Raw genomic sequence first — 16,328 nt, 5'->3', positions numbered from 1 at the left:
AAGCGAATCTCAAGTAACGTATAGCTTTTTGCTCTATAAACTTATTTTAACAAGTCGCGCAATTTGAAGGGAGGACCGTGACGAAAAGAGTTACTATCTCCTTCATTTTTTTTTCTTCCGAAATAGAATCGCAAGCTAAAGAGAATAAATCCACATAGCGATACGAGGGGGCATTGCACGTTAATTAGATAGTGTGCGCAATTTCGAAAAAGCGAAGGTACCACTTTTTGTTCTTTTTAAAATCTTACATGTAAAAACTGAAATATGGCATTCACATGCTCTGGTTTCTCTTCATCCATCGAGTTAATCTTTCGCCTTTTACTAAAGATTACCGTGGAGAGGAACAATTTAATGAGCTTGACTCAATTTTTGGAACCCCATCCAACGGTGGGGTTATAAAACTAAGAAAAGAATTCGGGAAGATGGTGGGCGGAACTTTTCTATCCGGCTCTTGCCGCAGCTACGCTGTCGAAGGAGAGATAGATCTTATTTCTTCGTACCATCATTTTCTGCTCGAGCTGAATGAAAGAGACACGAGTCTCGCGCGATACTGAGGAGATGTTTTTCTCAAAGTCCACGCGCATGCGCCGCTCTCCTGTCTAGGGCTTCGCCGAAGAAAGAAACCCAATAAATAATTCAAAAACGGCTACCACTCTAATATATTTCTACTTCAAGCATAGTATATAAGAAAACTCTAACCAGTCCTCTAGTGTACTTGCTTCGGCAGTACATATACTAAAATTGGAACGATACAGAGAAGATTAGCATGGCCCCTGCGCAAGGATGACACGCAAAATCGTGAAGCGTTCCACATTTTTTGTCTTATTTCGTCGTTTAAAGAGAAACTTTTACTCTATGCTGGAAGCTTTTGACATCAGAAAACTCAGAGGTATGCTAGAAAGGGAAACGCCTACTTATTACTGAAAAGCTTTATTCGGTATTGTGAACAGCTTGCTTTCAATTTTTCCTCCTCTAATAAAGAAAGAGCAAGCAAAATGAATATAAATTTAGTTTTCCTTCAACGGAACAAAATCTACGATGCGGTACATAAAAAAAAAAAAATTAATAAATAAAAGTATCGGTTATAAAAGTCTATTTTTTACTACTTTGTTTGGGGAAAGAAAAGTATCAGGGAACATTGTAGTCTCTTAAAAGTTCCAGCAAATATACAGAATTTGCAGTGTGCTCGACAAATGCAACTGAGATTAATTGCCCGTGTTGTTGGCTATCTCAAATCCTCATTAACCTCATCGTGAATTTCAGTCACCATCCGACACAACATTATTATTAGTACTTACAACTTTTACTTTTTAGATATCTACCACTGAAATTATGAGAGAAATGTTTGCATTATTTTGAAGGATCCTCCCCGTCCATAGCATAGCTGTGCTATGTTGGTTCCGTGGTAATGCTTCCAACTGCCGAGCAGTGGGTTTGAAGCCCGAGGATGGCATTATCATGCGACAAATAATTACATAAAAAGCAGACACGCAAATGACAATATTATTTCTCTCTCATTCGGCTTACTCTTTACGCCCACTTCAAACAAGTTTGCGTTGTTCAGGTAAGCTCGAATGAAGCGAATCTTACATGAAGCGAATCTCAAGTAACGTATAGCTTTTTGCTCTATAAACTTATTTTAACAAGTCGCGCAATTTGAAGGGAGGACCGTGACGAAAAGAGTTACTATCTCCTTCATTTTTTTTTCTTCCGAAATAGAATCGCAAGCTAAAGAGAATAAATCCACATAGCGATACGAGGGGGCATTGCACGTTAATTAGATAGTGTGCGCAATTTCGAAAAAGCGAAGGTACCACTTTTTGTTCTTTTTAAAATCTTGCATGTAAAAACTGAAATATGGCATTCACATGCTCTGGTTTCTCTTCATCCATCGAGTTAATCTTTCGCCTTTTACTAAAGATTACCGTGGAGAGGAACAATTTAATGAGCTTGACTCAATTTTTGGAACCCCATCCAACGGTGGGGTTATAAAACTAAGAAAAGAATTCGGGAAGATGGTGGGCGGAACTTTTCTATCCGGCTCTTGCCGCAGCTACGCTGTCGAAGGAGAGATAGATCTTATTTCTTCGTACCATCATTTTCTGCTCGAGCTGAATGAAAGAGACACGAGTCTCGCGCGATACTGAGGAGATGTTTTTCTCAAAGTCCACGCGCATGCGCCGCTCTCCTGTCTAGGGCTTCGCCGAAGAAAGAAACCCAATAAATAATTCAAAAACGGCTACCACTCTAATATATTTCTACTTCAAGCATAGTATATAAGAAAACTCTAACCAGTCCTCTAGTGTACTTGCTTCGGCAGTACATATACTAAAATTGGAACGATACAGAGAAGATTAGCATGGCCCCTGCGCAAGGATGACACGCAAAATCGTGAAGCGTTCCACATATTTTGTCTTATTTCGTCGTTTAAAGAGAAACTTTTACTCTATGCTGGAAGCTTTTGACATCAGAAAACTCAGAGGTATGCTAGAAAGGGAAACGCCTACTTATTACTGAAAAGCTTTATTCGGTATTGTGAACAGCTTGCTTTCAATTTTTCCTCCTCTAATAAAGAAAGAGCAAGCAAAATGAATATAAATTTAGTTTTCCTTCAACGGAACAAAATCTACGATGCGGTACATAAAAAAAAAAAAATTAATAAATAAAAGTATCGGTTATAAAAGTCTATTTTTTACTACTTTGTTTGGGGAAAGAAAAGTATCAGGGAACATTGTAGTCTCTTAAAAGTTCCAGCAAATATACAGAATTTGCAGTGTGCTCGACAAATGCAACTGAGATTAATTGCCCGTGTTGTTGGCTATCTCAAATCCTCATTAACCTCATCGTGAATTTCAGTCACCATCCGACACAACATTATTATTAGTACTTACAACTTTTACTTTTTAGATATCTACCACTGAAATTATGAGAGAAATGTTTGCATTATTTTGAAGGATCCTCCCCGTCCATAGCATAGCTGTGCTATGTTGGTTCCGTGGTAATGCTTCCAACTGCCGAGCAGTGGGTTTGAAGCCCGAGGATGGCATTATCATGCGACAAATAATTACATAAAAAGCAGACACGCAAATGACAATATTATTTCTCTCTCATTCGGCTTACTCTTTACGCCCACTTCAAACAAGTTTGCGTTGTTCAGGTAAGCTCGAATGAAGCGAATCTTACATGAAGCGAATCTCAAGTAACGTATAGCTTTTTGCTCTATAAACTTATTTTAACAAGTCGCGCAATTTGAAGGGAGGACCGTGACGAAAAGAGTTACTATCTCCTTCATTTTTTTTTCTTCCGAAATAGAATCGCAAGCTAAAGAGAATAAATCCACATAGCGATACGAGGGGGCATTGCACGTTAATTAGATAGTGTGCGCAATTTCGAAAAAGCGAAGGTACCACTTTTTGTTCTTTTTAAAATCTTACATGTAAAAACTGAAATATGGCATTCACATGCTCTGGTTTCTCTTCATCCATCGAGTTAATCTTTCGCCTTTTACTAAAGATTACCGTGGAGAGGAACAATTTAATGAGCTTGACTCAATTTTTGGAACCCCATCCAACGGTGGGGTTATAAAACTAAGAAAAGAATTCGGGAAGATGGTGGGCGGAACTTTTCTATCCGGCTCTTGCCGCAGCTACGCTGTCGAAGGAGAGATAGATCTTATTTCTTCGTACCATCATTTTCTGCTCGAGCTGAATGAAAGAGACACGAGTCTCGCGCGATACTGAGGAGATGTTTTTCTCAAAGTCCACGCGCATGCGCCGCTCTCCTGTCTAGGGCTTCGCCGAAGAAAGAAACCCAATAAATAATTCAAAAACGGCTACCACTCTAATATATTTCTACTTCAAGCATAGTATATAAGAAAACTCTAACCAGTCCTCTAGTGTACTTGCTTCGGCAGTACATATACTAAAATTGGAACGATACAGAGAAGATTAGCATGGCCCCTGCGCAAGGATGACACGCAAAATCGTGAAGCGTTCCACATTTTTTGTCTTATTTCGTCGTTTAAAGAGAAACTTTTACTCTATGCTGGAAGCTTTTGACATCAGAAAACTCAGAGGTATGCTAGAAAGGGAAACGCCTACTTATTACTGAAAAGCTTTATTCGGTATTGTGAACAGCTTGCTTTCAATTTTTCCTCCTCTAATAAAGAAAGAGCAAGCAAAATGAATATAAATTTAGTTTTCCTTCAACGGAACAAAATCTACGATGCGGTACATAAAAAAAAAAAAATTAATAAATAAAAGTATCGGTTATAAAAGTCTATTTTTTACTACTTTGTTTGGGGAAAGAAAAGTATCAGGGAACATTGTAGTCTCTTAAAAGTTCCAGCAAATATACAGAATTTGCAGTGTGCTCGACAAATGCAACTGAGATTAATTGCCCGTGTTGTTGGCTATCTCAAATCCTCATTAACCTCATCGTGAATTTCAGTCACCATCCGACACAACATTATTATTAGTACTTACAACTTTTACTTTTTAGATATCTACCACTGAAATTATGAGAGAAATGTTTGCATTATTTTGAAGGATCCTCCCCGTCCATAGCATAGCTGTGCTATGTTGGTTCCGTGGTAATGCTTCCAACTGCCGAGCAGTGGGTTTGAAGCCCGAGGATGGCATTATCATGCGACAAATAATTACATAAAAAGCAGACACGCAAATGACAATATTATTTCTCTCTCATTCGGCTTACTCTTTACGCCCACTTCAAACAAGTTTGCGTTGTTCAGGTAAGCTCGAATAAAGCGAATCTTACATGAAGCGAATCTCAAGTAACGTATAGCTTTTTGCTCTATAAACTTATTTTAACAAGTCGCGCAATTTGAAGGGAGGACCGTGACGAAAAGAGTTACTATCTCCTTCATTTTTTTTTCTTCCGAAATAGAATCGCAAGCTAAAGAGAATAAATCCACATAGCGATACGAGGGGGCATTGCACGTTAATTAGATAGTGTGCGCAATTTCGAAAAAGCGAAGGTACCACTTTTTGTTCTTTTTAAAATCTTACATGTAAAAACTGAAATATGGCATTCACATGCTCTGGTTTCTCTTCATCCATCGAGTTAATCTTTCGCCTTTTACTAAAGATTACCGTGGAGAGGAACAATTTAATGAGCTTGACTCAATTTTTGGAACCCCATCCAACGGTGGGGTTATAAAACTAAGAAAAGAATTCGGGAAGATGGTGGGCGGAACTTTTCTATCCGGCTCTTGCCGCAGCTACGCTGTCGAAGGAGAGATAGATCTTATTTCTTCGTACCATCATTTTCTGCTCGAGCTGAATGAAAGAGACACGAGTCTCGCGCGATACTGAGGAGATGTTTTTCTCAAAGTCCACGCGCATGCGCCGCTCTCCTGTCTAGGGCTTCGCCGAAGAAAGAAACCCAATAAATAATTCAAAAACGGCTACCACTCTAATATATTTCTACTTCAAGCATAGTATATAAGAAAACTCTAACCAGTCCTCTAGTGTACTTGCTTCGGCAGTACATATACTAAAATTGGAACGATACAGAGAAGATTAGCATGGCCCCTGCGCAAGGATGACACGCAAAATCGTGAAGCGTTCCACATTTTTTGTCTTATTTCGTCGTTTAAAGAGAAACTTTTACTCTATGCTGGAAGCTTTTGACATCAGAAAACTCAGAGGTATGCTAGAAAGGGAAACGCCTACTTATTACTGAAAAGCTTTATTCGGTATTGTGAACAGCTTGCTTTCAATTTTTCCTCCTCTAATAAAGAAAGAGCAAGCAAAATGAATATAAATTTAGTTTTCCTTCAACGGAACAAAATCTACGATGCGGTACATAAAAAAAAAAAAATTAATAAATAAAAGTATCGGTTATAAAAGTCTATTTTTTACTACTTTGTTTGGGGAAAGAAAAGTATCAGGGAACATTGTAGTCTCTTAAAAGTTCCAGCAAATATACAGAATTTGCAGTGTGCTCGACAAATGCAACTGAGATTAATTGCCCGTGTTGTTGGCTATCTCAAATCCTCATTAACCTCATCGTGAATTTCAGTCACCATCCGACACAACATTATTATTAGTACTTACAACTTTTACTTTTTAGATATCTACCACTGAAATTATGAGAGAAATGTTTGCATTATTTTGAAGGATCCTCCCCGTCCATAGCATAGCTGTGCTATGTTGGTTCCGTGGTAATGCTTCCAACTGCCGAGCAGTGGGTTTGAAGCCCGAGGATGGCATTATCATGCGACAAATAATTACATAAAAAGCAGACACGCAAATGACAATATTATTTCTCTCTCATTCGGCTTACTCTTTACGCCCACTTCAAACAAGTTTGCGTTGTTCAGGTAAGCTCGAATGAAGCGAATCTTACATGAAGCGAATCTCAAGTAACGTATAGCTTTTTGCTCTATAAACTTATTTTAACAAGTCGCGCAATTTGAAGGGAGGACCGTGACGAAAAGAGTTACTATCTCCTTCATTTTTTTTTCTTCCGAAATAGAATCGCAAGCTAAAGAGAATAAATCCACATAGCGATACGAGGGGGCATTGCACGTTAATTAGATAGTGTGCGCAATTTCGAAAAAGCGAAGGTACCACTTTTTGTTCTTTTTAAAATCTTACATGTAAAAACTGAAATATGGCATTCACATGCTCTGGTTTCTCTTCATCCATCGAGTTAATCTTTCGCCTTTTACTAAAGATTACCGTGGAGAGGAACAATTTAATGAGCTTGACTCAATTTTTGGAACCCCATCCAACGGTGGGGTTATAAAACTAAGAAAAGAATTCGGGAAGATAGTGGGCGGAACTTTTCTATCCGGCTCTTGCCGCAGCTACGCTGTCGAAGGAGAGATAGATCTTATTTCTTCGTACCATCATTTTCTGCTCGAGCTGAATGAAAGAGACACGAGTCTCGCGCGATACTGAGGAGATGTTTTTCTCAAAGTCCACGCGCATGCGCCGCTCTCCTGTCTAGGGCTTCGCCGAAGAAAGAAACCCAATAAATAATTCAAAAACGGCTACCACTCTAATATATTTCTACTTCAAGCATAGTATATAAGAAAACTCTAACCAGTCCTCTAGTGTACTTGCTTCGGCAGTACATATACTAAAATTGGAACGATACAGAGAAGATTAGCATGGCCCCTGCGCAAGGATGACACGCAAAATCGTGAAGCGTTCCACATTTTTTGTCTTATTTCGTCGTTTAAAGAGAAACTTTTACTCTATGCTGGAAGCTTTTGACATCAGAAAACTCAGAGGTATGCTAGAAAGGGAAACGCCTACTTATTACTGAAAAGCTTTATTCGGTATTGTGAACAGCTTGCTTTCAATTTTTCCTCCTCTAATAAAGAAAGAGCAAGCAAAATGAATATAAATTTAGTTTTCCTTCAACGGAACAAAATCTACGATGCGGTACATAAAAAAAAAAAAATTAATAAATAAAAGTATCGGTTATAAAAGTCTATTTTTTACTACTTTGTTTGGGGAAAGAAAAGTATCAGGGAACATTGTAGTCTCTTAAAAGTTCCAGCAAATATACAGAATTTGCAGTGTGCTCGACAAATGCAACTGAGATTAATTGCCCGTGTTGTTGGCTATCTCAAATCCTCATTAACCTCATCGTGAATTTCAGTCACCATCCGACACAACATTATTATTAGTACTTACAACTTTTACTTTTTAGATATCTACCACTGAAATTATGAGAGAAATGTTTGCATTATTTTGAAGGATCCTCCCCGTCCATAGCATAGCTGTGCTATGTTGGTTCCGTGGTAATGCTTCCAACTGCCGAGCAGTGGGTTTGAAGCCCGAGGATGGCATTATCATGCGACAAATAATTACATAAAAAGCAGACACGCAAATGACAATATTATTTCTCTCTCATTCGGCTTACTCTTTACGCCCACTTCAAACAAGTTTGCGTTGTTCAGGTAAGCTCGAATGAAGCGAATCTTACATGAAGCGAATCTCAAGTAACGTATAGCTTTTTGCTCTATAAACTTATTTTAACAAGTCGCGCAATTTGAAGGGAGGACCGTGACGAAAAGAGTTACTATCTCCTTCATTTTTTTTTCTTCCGAAATAGAATCGCAAGCTAAAGAGAATAAATCCACATAGCGATACGAGGGGGCATTGCACGTTAATTAGATAGTGTGCGCAATTTCGAAAAAGCGAAGGTACCACTTTTTGTTCTTTTTAAAATCTTACATGTAAAAACTGAAATATGGCATTCACATGCTCTGGTTTCTCTTCATCCATCGAGTTAATCTTTCGCCTTTTACTAAAGATTACCGTGGAGAGGAACAATTTAATGAGCTTGACTCAATTTTTGGAACCCCATCCAACGGTGGGGTTATAAAACTAAGAAAAGAATTCGGGAAGATGGTGGGCGGAACTTTTCTATCCGGCTCTTGCCGCAGCTACGCTGTCGAAGGAGAGATAGATCTTATTTCTTCGTACCATCATTTTCTGCTCGAGCTGAATGAAAGAGACACGAGTCTCGCGCGATACTGAGGAGATGTTTTTCTCAAAGTCCACGCGCATGCGCCGCTCTCCTGTCTAGGGCTTCGCCGAAGAAAGAAACCCAATAAATAATTCAAAAACGGCTACCACTCTAATATATTTCTACTTCAAGCATAGTATATAAGAAAACTCTAACCAGTCCTCTAGTGTACTTGCTTCGGCAGTACATATACTAAAATTGGAACGATACAGAGAAGATTAGCATGGCCCCTGCGCAAGGATGACACGCAAAATCGTGAAGCGTTCCACATTTTTTGTCTTATTTCGTCGTTTAAAGAGAAACTTTTACTCTATGCTGGAAGCTTTTGACATCAGAAAACTCAGAGGTATGCTAGAAAGGGAAACGCCTACTTATTACTGAAAAGCTTTATTCGGTATTGTGAACAGCTTGCTTTCAATTTTTCCTCCTCTAATAAAGAAAGAGCAAGCAAAATGAATATAAATTTAGTTTTCCTTCAACGGAACAAAATCTACGATGCGGTACATAAAAAAAAAAAAATTAATAAATAAAAGTATCGGTTATAAAAGTCTATTTTTTACTACTTTGTTTGGGGAAAGAAAAGTATCAGGGAACATTGTAGTCTCTTAAAAGTTCCAGCAAATATACAGAATTTGCAGTGTGCTCGACAAATGCAACTGAGATTAATTGCCCGTGTTGTTGGCTATCTCAAATCCTCATTAACCTCATCGTGAATTTCAGTCACCATCCGACACAACATTATTATTAGTACTTACAACTTTTACTTTTTAGATATCTACCACTGAAATTATGAGAGAAATGTTTGCATTATTTTGAAGGATCCTCCCCGTCCATAGCATAGCTGTGCTATGTTGGTTCCGTGGTAATGCTTCCAACTGCCGAGCAGTGGGTTTGAAGCCCGAGGATGGCATTATCATGCGACAAATAATTACATAAAAAGCAGACACGCAAATGACAATATTATTTCTCTCTCATTCGGCTTACTCTTTACGCCCACTTCAAACAAGTTTGCGTTGTTCAGGTAAGCTCGAATGAAGCGAATCTTACATGAAGCGAATCTCAAGTAACGTATAGCTTTTTGCTCTATAAACTTATTTTAACAAGTCGCGCAATTTGAAGGGAGGACCGTGACGAAAAGAGTTACTATCTCCTTCATTTTTTTTTCTTCCGAAATAGAATCGCAAGCTAAAGAGAATAAATCCACATAGCGATACGAGGGGGCATTGCACGTTAATTAGATAGTGTGCGCAATTTCGAAAAAGCGAAGGTACCACTTTTTGTTCTTTTTAAAATCTTACATGTAAAAACTGAAATATGGCATTCACATGCTCTGGTTTCTCTTCATCCATCGAGTTAATCTTTCGCCTTTTACTAAAGATTACCGTGGAGAGGAACAATTTAATGAGCTTGACTCAATTTTTGGAACCCCATCCAACGGTGGGGTTATAAAACTAAGAAAAGAATTCGGGAAGATGGTGGGCGGAACTTTTCTATCCGGCTCTTGCCGCAGCTACGCTGTCGAAGGAGAGATAGATCTTATTTCTTCGTACCATCATTTTCTGCTCGAGCTGAATGAAAGAGACACGAGTCTCGCGCGATACTGAGGAGATGTTTTTCTCAAAGTCCACGCGCATGCGCCGCTCTCCTGTCTAGGGCTTCGCCGAAGAAAGAAACCCAATAAATAATTCAAAAACGGCTACCACTCTAATATATTTCTACTTCAAGCATAGTATATAAGAAAACTCTAACCAGTCCTCTAGTGTACTTGCTTCGGCAGTACATATACTAAAATTGGAACGATACAGAGAAGATTAGCATGGCCCCTGCGCAAGGATGACACGCAAAATCGTGAAGCGTTCCACATTTTTTGTCTTATTTCGTCGTTTAAAGAGAAACTTTTACTCTATGCTGGAAGCTTTTGACATCAGAAAACTCAGAGGTATGCTAGAAAGGGAAACGCCTACTTATTACTGAAAAGCTTTATTCGGTATTGTGAACAGCTTGCTTTCAATTTTTCCTCCTCTAATAAAGAAAGAGCAAGCAAAATGAATATAAATTTAGTTTTCCTTCAACGGAACAAAATCTACGATGCGGTACATAAAAAAAAAAAAATTAATAAATAAAAGTATCGGTTATAAAAGTCTATTTTTTACTACTTTGTTTGGGGAAAGAAAAGTATCAGGGAACATTGTAGTCTCTTAAAAGTTCCAGCAAATATACAGAATTTGCAGTGTGCTCGACAAATGCAACTGAGATTAATTGCCCGTGTTGTTGGCTATCTCAAATCCTCATTAACCTCATCGTGAATTTCAGTCACCATCCGACACAACATTATTATTAGTACTTACAACTTTTACTTTTTAGATATCTACCACTGAAATTATGAGAGAAATGTTTGCATTATTTTGAAGGATCCTCCCCGTCCATAGCATAGCTGTGCTATGTTGGTTCCGTGGTAATGCTTCCAACTGCCGAGCAGTGGGTTTGAAGCCCGAGGATGGCATTATCATGCGACAAATAATTACATAAAAAGCAGACACGCAAATGACAATATTATTTCTCTCTCATTCGGCTTACTCTTTACGCCCACTTCAAACAAGTTTGCGTTGTTCAGGTAAGCTCGAATGAAGCGAATCTTACATGAAGCGAATCTCAAGTAACGTATAGCTTTTTGCTCTATAAACTTATTTTAACAAGTCGCGCAATTTGAAGGGAGGACCGTGACGAAAAGAGTTACTATCTCCTTCATTTTTTTTTCTTCCGAAATAGAATCGCAAGCTAAAGAGAATAAATCCACATAGCGATACGAGGGGGCATTGCACGTTAATTAGATAGTGTGCGCAATTTCGAAAAAGCGAAGGTACCACTTTTTGTTCTTTTTAAAATCTTACATGTAAAAACTGAAATATGGCATTCACATGCTCTGGTTTCTCTTCATCCATCGAGTTAATCTTTCGCCTTTTACTAAAGATTACCGTGGAGAGGAACAATTTAATGAGCTTGACTCAATTTTTGGAACCCCATCCAACGGTGGGGTTATAAAACTAAGAAAAGAATTCGGGAAGATGGTGGGCGGAACTTTTCTATCCGGCTCTTGCCGCAGCTACGCTGTCGAAGGAGAGATAGATCTTATTTCTTCGTACCATCATTTTCTGCTCGAGCTGAATGAAAGAGACACGAGTCTCGCGCGATACTGAGGAGATGTTTTTCTCAAAGTCCACGCGCATGCGCCGCTCTCCTGTCTAGGGCTTCGCCGAAGAAAGAAACCCAATAAATAATTCAAAAACGGCTACCACTCTAATATATTTCTACTTCAAGCATAGTATATAAGAAAACTCTAACCAGTCCTCTAGTGTACTTGCTTCGGCAGTACATATACTAAAATTGGAACGATACAGAGAAGATTAGCATGGCCCCTGCGCAAGGATGACACGCAAAATCGTGAAGCGTTCCACATTTTTTGTCTTATTTCGTCGTTTAAAGAGAAACTTTTACTCTATGCTGGAAGCTTTTGACATCAGAAAACTCAGAGGTATGCTAGAAAGGGAAACGCCTACTTATTACTGAAAAGCTTTATTCGGTATTGTGAACAGCTTGCTTTCAATTTTTCCTCCTCTAATAAAGAAAGAGCAAGCAAAATGAATATAAATTTAGTTTTCCTTCAACGGAACAAAATCTACGATGCGGTACATAAAAAAAAAAAAATTAATAAATAAAAGTATCGGTTATAAAAGTCTATTTTTTACTACTTTGTTTGGGGAAAGAAAAGTATCAGGGAACATTGTAGTCTCTTAAAAGTTCCAGCAAATATACAGAATTTGCAGTGTGCTCGACAAATGCAACTGAGATTAATTGCCCGTGTTGTTGGCTATCTCAAATCCTCATTAACCTCATCGTGAATTTCAGTCACCATCCGACACAACATTATTATTAGTACTTACAACTTTTACTTTTTAGATATCTACCACTGAAATTATGAGAGAAATGTTTGCATTATTTTGAAGGATCCTCCCCGTCCATAGCATAGCTGTGCTATGTTGGTTCCGTGGTAATGCTTCCAACTGCCGAGCAGTGGGTTTGAAGCCCGAGGATGGCATTATCATGCGACAAATAATTACATAAAAAGCAGACACGCAAATGACAATATTATTTCTCTCTCATTCGGCTTACTCTTTACGCCCACTTCAAACAAGTTTGCGTTGTTCAGGTAAGCTCGAATGAAGCGAATCTTACATGAAGCGAATCTCAAGTAACGTATAGCTTTTTGCTCTATAAACTTATTTTAACAAGTCGCGCAATTTGAAGGGAGGACCGTGACGAAAAGAGTTACTATCTCCTTCATTTTTTTTTCTTCCGAAATAGAATCGCAAGCTAAAGAGAATAAATCCACATAGCGATACGAGGGGGCATTGCACGTTAATTAGATAGTGTGCGCAATTTCGAAAAAGCGAAGGTACCACTTTTTGTTCTTTTTAAAATCTTACATGTAAAAACTGAAATATGGCATTCACATGCTCTGGTTTCTCTTCATCCATCGAGTTAATCTTTCGCCTTTTACTAAAGATTACCGTGGAGAGGAACAATTTAATGAGCTTGACTCAATTTTTGGAACCCCATCCAACGGTGGGGTTATAAAACTAAGAAAAGAATTCGGGAAGATGGTGGGCGGAACTTTTCTATCCGGCTCTTGCCGCAGCTACGCTGTCGAAGGAGAGATAGATCTTATTTCTTCGTACCATCATTTTCTGCTCGAGCTGAATGAAAGAGACACGAGTCTCGCGCGATACTGAGGAGATGTTTTTCTCAAAGTCCACGCGCATGCGCCGCTCTCCTGTCTAGGGCTTCGCCGAAGAAAGAAACCCAATAAATAATTCAAAAACGGCTACCACTCTAATATATTTCTACTTCAAGCATAGTATATAAGAAAACTCTAACCAGTCCTCTAGTGTACTTGCTTCGGCAGTACATATACTAAAATTGGAACGATACAGAGAAGATTAGCATGGCCCCTGCGCAAGGATGACACGCAAAATCGTGAAGCGTTCCACATTTTTTGTCTTATTTCGTCGTTTAAAGAGAAACTTTTACTCTATGCTGGAAGCTTTTGACATCAGAAAACTCAGAGGTATGCTAGAAAGGGAAACGCCTACTTATTACTGAAAAGCTTTATTCGGTATTGTGAACAGCTTGCTTTCAATTTTTCCTCCTCTAATAAAGAAAGAGCAAGCAAAATGAATATAAATTTAGTTTTCCTTCAACGGAACAAAATCTACGATGCGGTACATAAAAAAAAAAAAATTAATAAATAAAAGTATCGGTTATAAAAGTCTATTTTTTACTACTTTGTTTGGGGAAAGAAAAGTATCAGGGAACATTGTAGTCTCTTAAAAGTTCCAGCAAATATACAGAATTTGCAGTGTGCTCGACAAATGCAACTGAGATTAATTGCCCGTGTTGTTGGCTATCTCAAATCCTCATTAACCTCATCGTGAATTTCAGTCACCATCCGACACAACATTATTATTAGTACTTACAACTTTTACTTTTTAGATATCTACCACTGAAATTATGAGAGAAATGTTTGCATTATTTTGAAGGATCCTCCCCGTCCATAGCATAGCTGTGCTATGTTGGTTCCGTGGTAATGCTTCCAACTGCCGAGCAGTGGGTTTGAAGCCCGAGGATGGCATTATCATGCGACAAATAATTACATAAAAAGCAGACACGCAAATGACAATATTATTTCTCTCTCATTCGGCTTACTCTTTACGCCCACTTCAAACAAGTTTGCGTTGTTCAGGTAAGCTCGAATGAAGCGAATCTTACATGAAGCGAATCTCAAGTAACGTATAGCTTTTTGCTTTATAAACTTATTTTAACAAGTCGCGCAATTTGAAGGGAGGACCGTGACGAAAAGAGTTACTATCTCCTTCATTTTTTTTTCTTCCGAAATAGAATCGCAAGCTAAAGAGAATAAATCCACATAGCGATACGAGGGGGCATTGCACGTTAATTAGATAGTGTGCGCAATTTCGAAAAAGCGAAGGTACCACTTTTTGTTCTTTTTAAAATCTTACATGTAAAAACTGAAATATGGCATTCACATGCTCTGGTTTCTCTTCATCCATCGAGTTAATCTTTCGCCTTTTACTAAAGATTACCGTGGAGAGGAACAATTTAATGAGCTTGACTCAATTTTTGGAACCCCATCCAACGGTGGGGTTATAAAACTAAGAAAAGAATTCGGGAAGATGGTGGGCGGAACTTTTCTATCCGGCTCTTGCCGCAGCTACGCTGTCGAAGGAGAGATAGATCTTATTTCTTCGTACCATCATTTTCTGCTCGAGCTGAATGAAAGAGACACGAGTCTCGCGCGATACTGAGGAGATGTTTTTCTCAAAGTCCACGCGCATGCGCCGCTCTCCTGTCTAGGGCTTCGCCGAAGAAAGAAACCCAATAAATAATTCAAAAACGGCTACCACTCTAATATATTTCTACTTCAAGCATAGTATATAAGAAAACTCTAACCAGTCCTCTAGTGTACTTGCTTCGGCAGTACATATACTAAAATTGGAACGATACAGAGAAGATTAGCATGGCCCCTGCGCAAGGATGACACGCAAAATCGTGAAGCGTTCCACATTTTTTGTCTTATTTCGTCGTTTAAAGAGAAACTTTTACTCTATGCTGGAAGCTTTTGACATCAGAAAACTCAGAGGTATGCTAGAAAGGGAAACGCCTACTTATTACTGAAAAGCTTTATTCGGTATTGTGAACAGCTTGCTTTCAATTTTTCCTCCTCTAATAAAGAAAGAGCAAGCAAAATGAATATAAATTTAGTTTTCCTTCAACGGAACAAAATCTACGATGCGGTACATAAAAAAAAAAAAATTAATAAATAAAAGTATCGGTTATAAAAGTCTATTTTTTACTACTTTGTTTGGGGAAAGAAAAGTATCAGGGAACATTGTAGTCTCTTAAAAGTTCCAGCAAATATACAGAATTTGCAGTGTGCTCGACAAATGCAACTGAGATTAATTGCCCGTGTTGTTGGCTATCTCAAATCCTCATTAACCTCATCGTGAATTTCAGTCACCATCCGACACAACATTATTATTAGTACTTACAACTTTTACTTTTTAGATATCTACCACTGAAATTATGAGAGAAATGTTTGCATTATTTTGAAGGATCCTCCCCGTCCATAGCATAGCTGTGCTATGTTGGTTCCGTGGTAATGCTTCCAACTGCCGAGCAGTGGGTTTGAAGCCCGAGGATGGCATTATCATGCGACAAATAATTACATAAAAAGCAGACACGCAAATGACAATATTATTTCTCTCTCATTCGGCTTACTCTTTACGCCCACTTCAAACAAGTTTGCGTTGTTCAGGTAAGCTCGAATGAAGCGAATCTTACATGAAGCGAATCTCAAGTAACGTATAGCTTTTTGCTCTATAAACTTATTTTAACAAGTCGCGCAATTTGAAGGGAGGACCGTGACGAAAAGAGTTACTATCTCCTTCATTTTTTTTTCTTCCGAAATAGAATCGCAAGCTAAAGAGAATAAATCCACATAGCGATACGAGGGGGCATTGCACGTTAATTAGATAGTGTGCGCAATTTCGAAAAAGCGAAGGTACCACTTTTTGTTCTTTTTAAAATCTTACATGTAAAAACTGAAATATGGCATTCACATGCTCTGGTTTCTCTTCATCCATCGAGTTAATCTTTCGCCTTTTACTAAAGATTACCGTGGAGAGGAACAATTTAATGAGCTTGACTCAATTTTTGGAACCCCATCCAACGGTGGGGTTATA

The 16,328-nt window shown here is 38.4% G+C and overlaps 21 non-coding genes across 21 annotated transcripts; all 21 read left to right on the top strand.

Moving 5' to 3' along the window:
• Positions 1-275: 275 nt before the first annotated feature.
• On the top strand, positions 276-394 carry LOC147815003 (U5 spliceosomal RNA). The gene has a single exon (XR_015432074.1). It is a non-coding gene; the product is annotated as a U5 spliceosomal RNA (small nuclear RNA).
• A 317-nt stretch (positions 395-711) lies between these two features.
• LOC147815002 (U6 spliceosomal RNA) lies at positions 712-818 on the top strand. Its single transcript, XR_015432234.1, has one exon. It is a non-coding gene; the product is annotated as a U6 spliceosomal RNA (small nuclear RNA).
• Positions 819-1,868: 1,050 nt separating this feature from the next.
• LOC147815001 (U5 spliceosomal RNA) lies at positions 1,869-1,987 on the top strand. The gene has a single exon (XR_015432073.1). It is a non-coding gene; the product is annotated as a U5 spliceosomal RNA (small nuclear RNA).
• A 317-nt stretch (positions 1,988-2,304) lies between these two features.
• Positions 2,305-2,411, top strand: LOC147815000 (U6 spliceosomal RNA). The gene has a single exon (XR_015432022.1). It is a non-coding gene; the product is annotated as a U6 spliceosomal RNA (small nuclear RNA).
• Positions 2,412-3,461: 1,050 nt separating this feature from the next.
• Positions 3,462-3,580, top strand: LOC147814999 (U5 spliceosomal RNA). The gene has a single exon (XR_015432072.1). It is a non-coding gene; the product is annotated as a U5 spliceosomal RNA (small nuclear RNA).
• Positions 3,581-3,897: 317 nt separating this feature from the next.
• On the top strand, positions 3,898-4,004 carry LOC147814998 (U6 spliceosomal RNA). Its single transcript, XR_015432233.1, has one exon. It is a non-coding gene; the product is annotated as a U6 spliceosomal RNA (small nuclear RNA).
• Positions 4,005-5,054: 1,050 nt separating this feature from the next.
• Positions 5,055-5,173, top strand: LOC147814997 (U5 spliceosomal RNA). Its single transcript, XR_015432071.1, has one exon. It is a non-coding gene; the product is annotated as a U5 spliceosomal RNA (small nuclear RNA).
• Positions 5,174-5,490: 317 nt separating this feature from the next.
• Positions 5,491-5,597, top strand: LOC147814996 (U6 spliceosomal RNA). The gene has a single exon (XR_015432232.1). It is a non-coding gene; the product is annotated as a U6 spliceosomal RNA (small nuclear RNA).
• Positions 5,598-6,647: 1,050 nt separating this feature from the next.
• LOC147814995 (U5 spliceosomal RNA) lies at positions 6,648-6,766 on the top strand. The gene has a single exon (XR_015432070.1). It is a non-coding gene; the product is annotated as a U5 spliceosomal RNA (small nuclear RNA).
• A 317-nt stretch (positions 6,767-7,083) lies between these two features.
• On the top strand, positions 7,084-7,190 carry LOC147814994 (U6 spliceosomal RNA). The gene has a single exon (XR_015432231.1). It is a non-coding gene; the product is annotated as a U6 spliceosomal RNA (small nuclear RNA).
• A 1,050-nt stretch (positions 7,191-8,240) lies between these two features.
• On the top strand, positions 8,241-8,359 carry LOC147814993 (U5 spliceosomal RNA). The gene has a single exon (XR_015432069.1). It is a non-coding gene; the product is annotated as a U5 spliceosomal RNA (small nuclear RNA).
• Positions 8,360-8,676: 317 nt separating this feature from the next.
• Positions 8,677-8,783, top strand: LOC147814992 (U6 spliceosomal RNA). Its single transcript, XR_015432230.1, has one exon. It is a non-coding gene; the product is annotated as a U6 spliceosomal RNA (small nuclear RNA).
• A 1,050-nt stretch (positions 8,784-9,833) lies between these two features.
• Positions 9,834-9,952, top strand: LOC147814991 (U5 spliceosomal RNA). The gene has a single exon (XR_015432068.1). It is a non-coding gene; the product is annotated as a U5 spliceosomal RNA (small nuclear RNA).
• A 317-nt stretch (positions 9,953-10,269) lies between these two features.
• On the top strand, positions 10,270-10,376 carry LOC147814990 (U6 spliceosomal RNA). The gene has a single exon (XR_015432229.1). It is a non-coding gene; the product is annotated as a U6 spliceosomal RNA (small nuclear RNA).
• A 1,050-nt stretch (positions 10,377-11,426) lies between these two features.
• On the top strand, positions 11,427-11,545 carry LOC147814989 (U5 spliceosomal RNA). Its single transcript, XR_015432067.1, has one exon. It is a non-coding gene; the product is annotated as a U5 spliceosomal RNA (small nuclear RNA).
• A 317-nt stretch (positions 11,546-11,862) lies between these two features.
• LOC147814988 (U6 spliceosomal RNA) lies at positions 11,863-11,969 on the top strand. Its single transcript, XR_015432228.1, has one exon. It is a non-coding gene; the product is annotated as a U6 spliceosomal RNA (small nuclear RNA).
• A 1,050-nt stretch (positions 11,970-13,019) lies between these two features.
• On the top strand, positions 13,020-13,138 carry LOC147814987 (U5 spliceosomal RNA). The gene has a single exon (XR_015432065.1). It is a non-coding gene; the product is annotated as a U5 spliceosomal RNA (small nuclear RNA).
• Positions 13,139-13,455: 317 nt separating this feature from the next.
• LOC147814986 (U6 spliceosomal RNA) lies at positions 13,456-13,562 on the top strand. Its single transcript, XR_015432226.1, has one exon. It is a non-coding gene; the product is annotated as a U6 spliceosomal RNA (small nuclear RNA).
• Positions 13,563-14,612: 1,050 nt separating this feature from the next.
• Positions 14,613-14,731, top strand: LOC147814985 (U5 spliceosomal RNA). The gene has a single exon (XR_015432064.1). It is a non-coding gene; the product is annotated as a U5 spliceosomal RNA (small nuclear RNA).
• A 317-nt stretch (positions 14,732-15,048) lies between these two features.
• On the top strand, positions 15,049-15,155 carry LOC147814984 (U6 spliceosomal RNA). The gene has a single exon (XR_015432225.1). It is a non-coding gene; the product is annotated as a U6 spliceosomal RNA (small nuclear RNA).
• Positions 15,156-16,205: 1,050 nt separating this feature from the next.
• Positions 16,206-16,324, top strand: LOC147814983 (U5 spliceosomal RNA). The gene has a single exon (XR_015432063.1). It is a non-coding gene; the product is annotated as a U5 spliceosomal RNA (small nuclear RNA).
• Positions 16,325-16,328: the final 4 nt, after the last annotated feature.

This window comes from Parasteatoda tepidariorum, chromosome 2, assembly GCF_982258835.1.
Source record: "Parasteatoda tepidariorum strain Cologne lab strain chromosome 2, Ptep-v5.0, whole genome shotgun sequence".
NCBI lineage: Eukaryota > Metazoa > Arthropoda > Arachnida > Araneae > Theridiidae > Parasteatoda > Parasteatoda tepidariorum.
The sequence above is the reverse complement of the archived record's forward strand: the minus strand, read 5'-3'. Positions and strand labels throughout refer to the sequence as shown.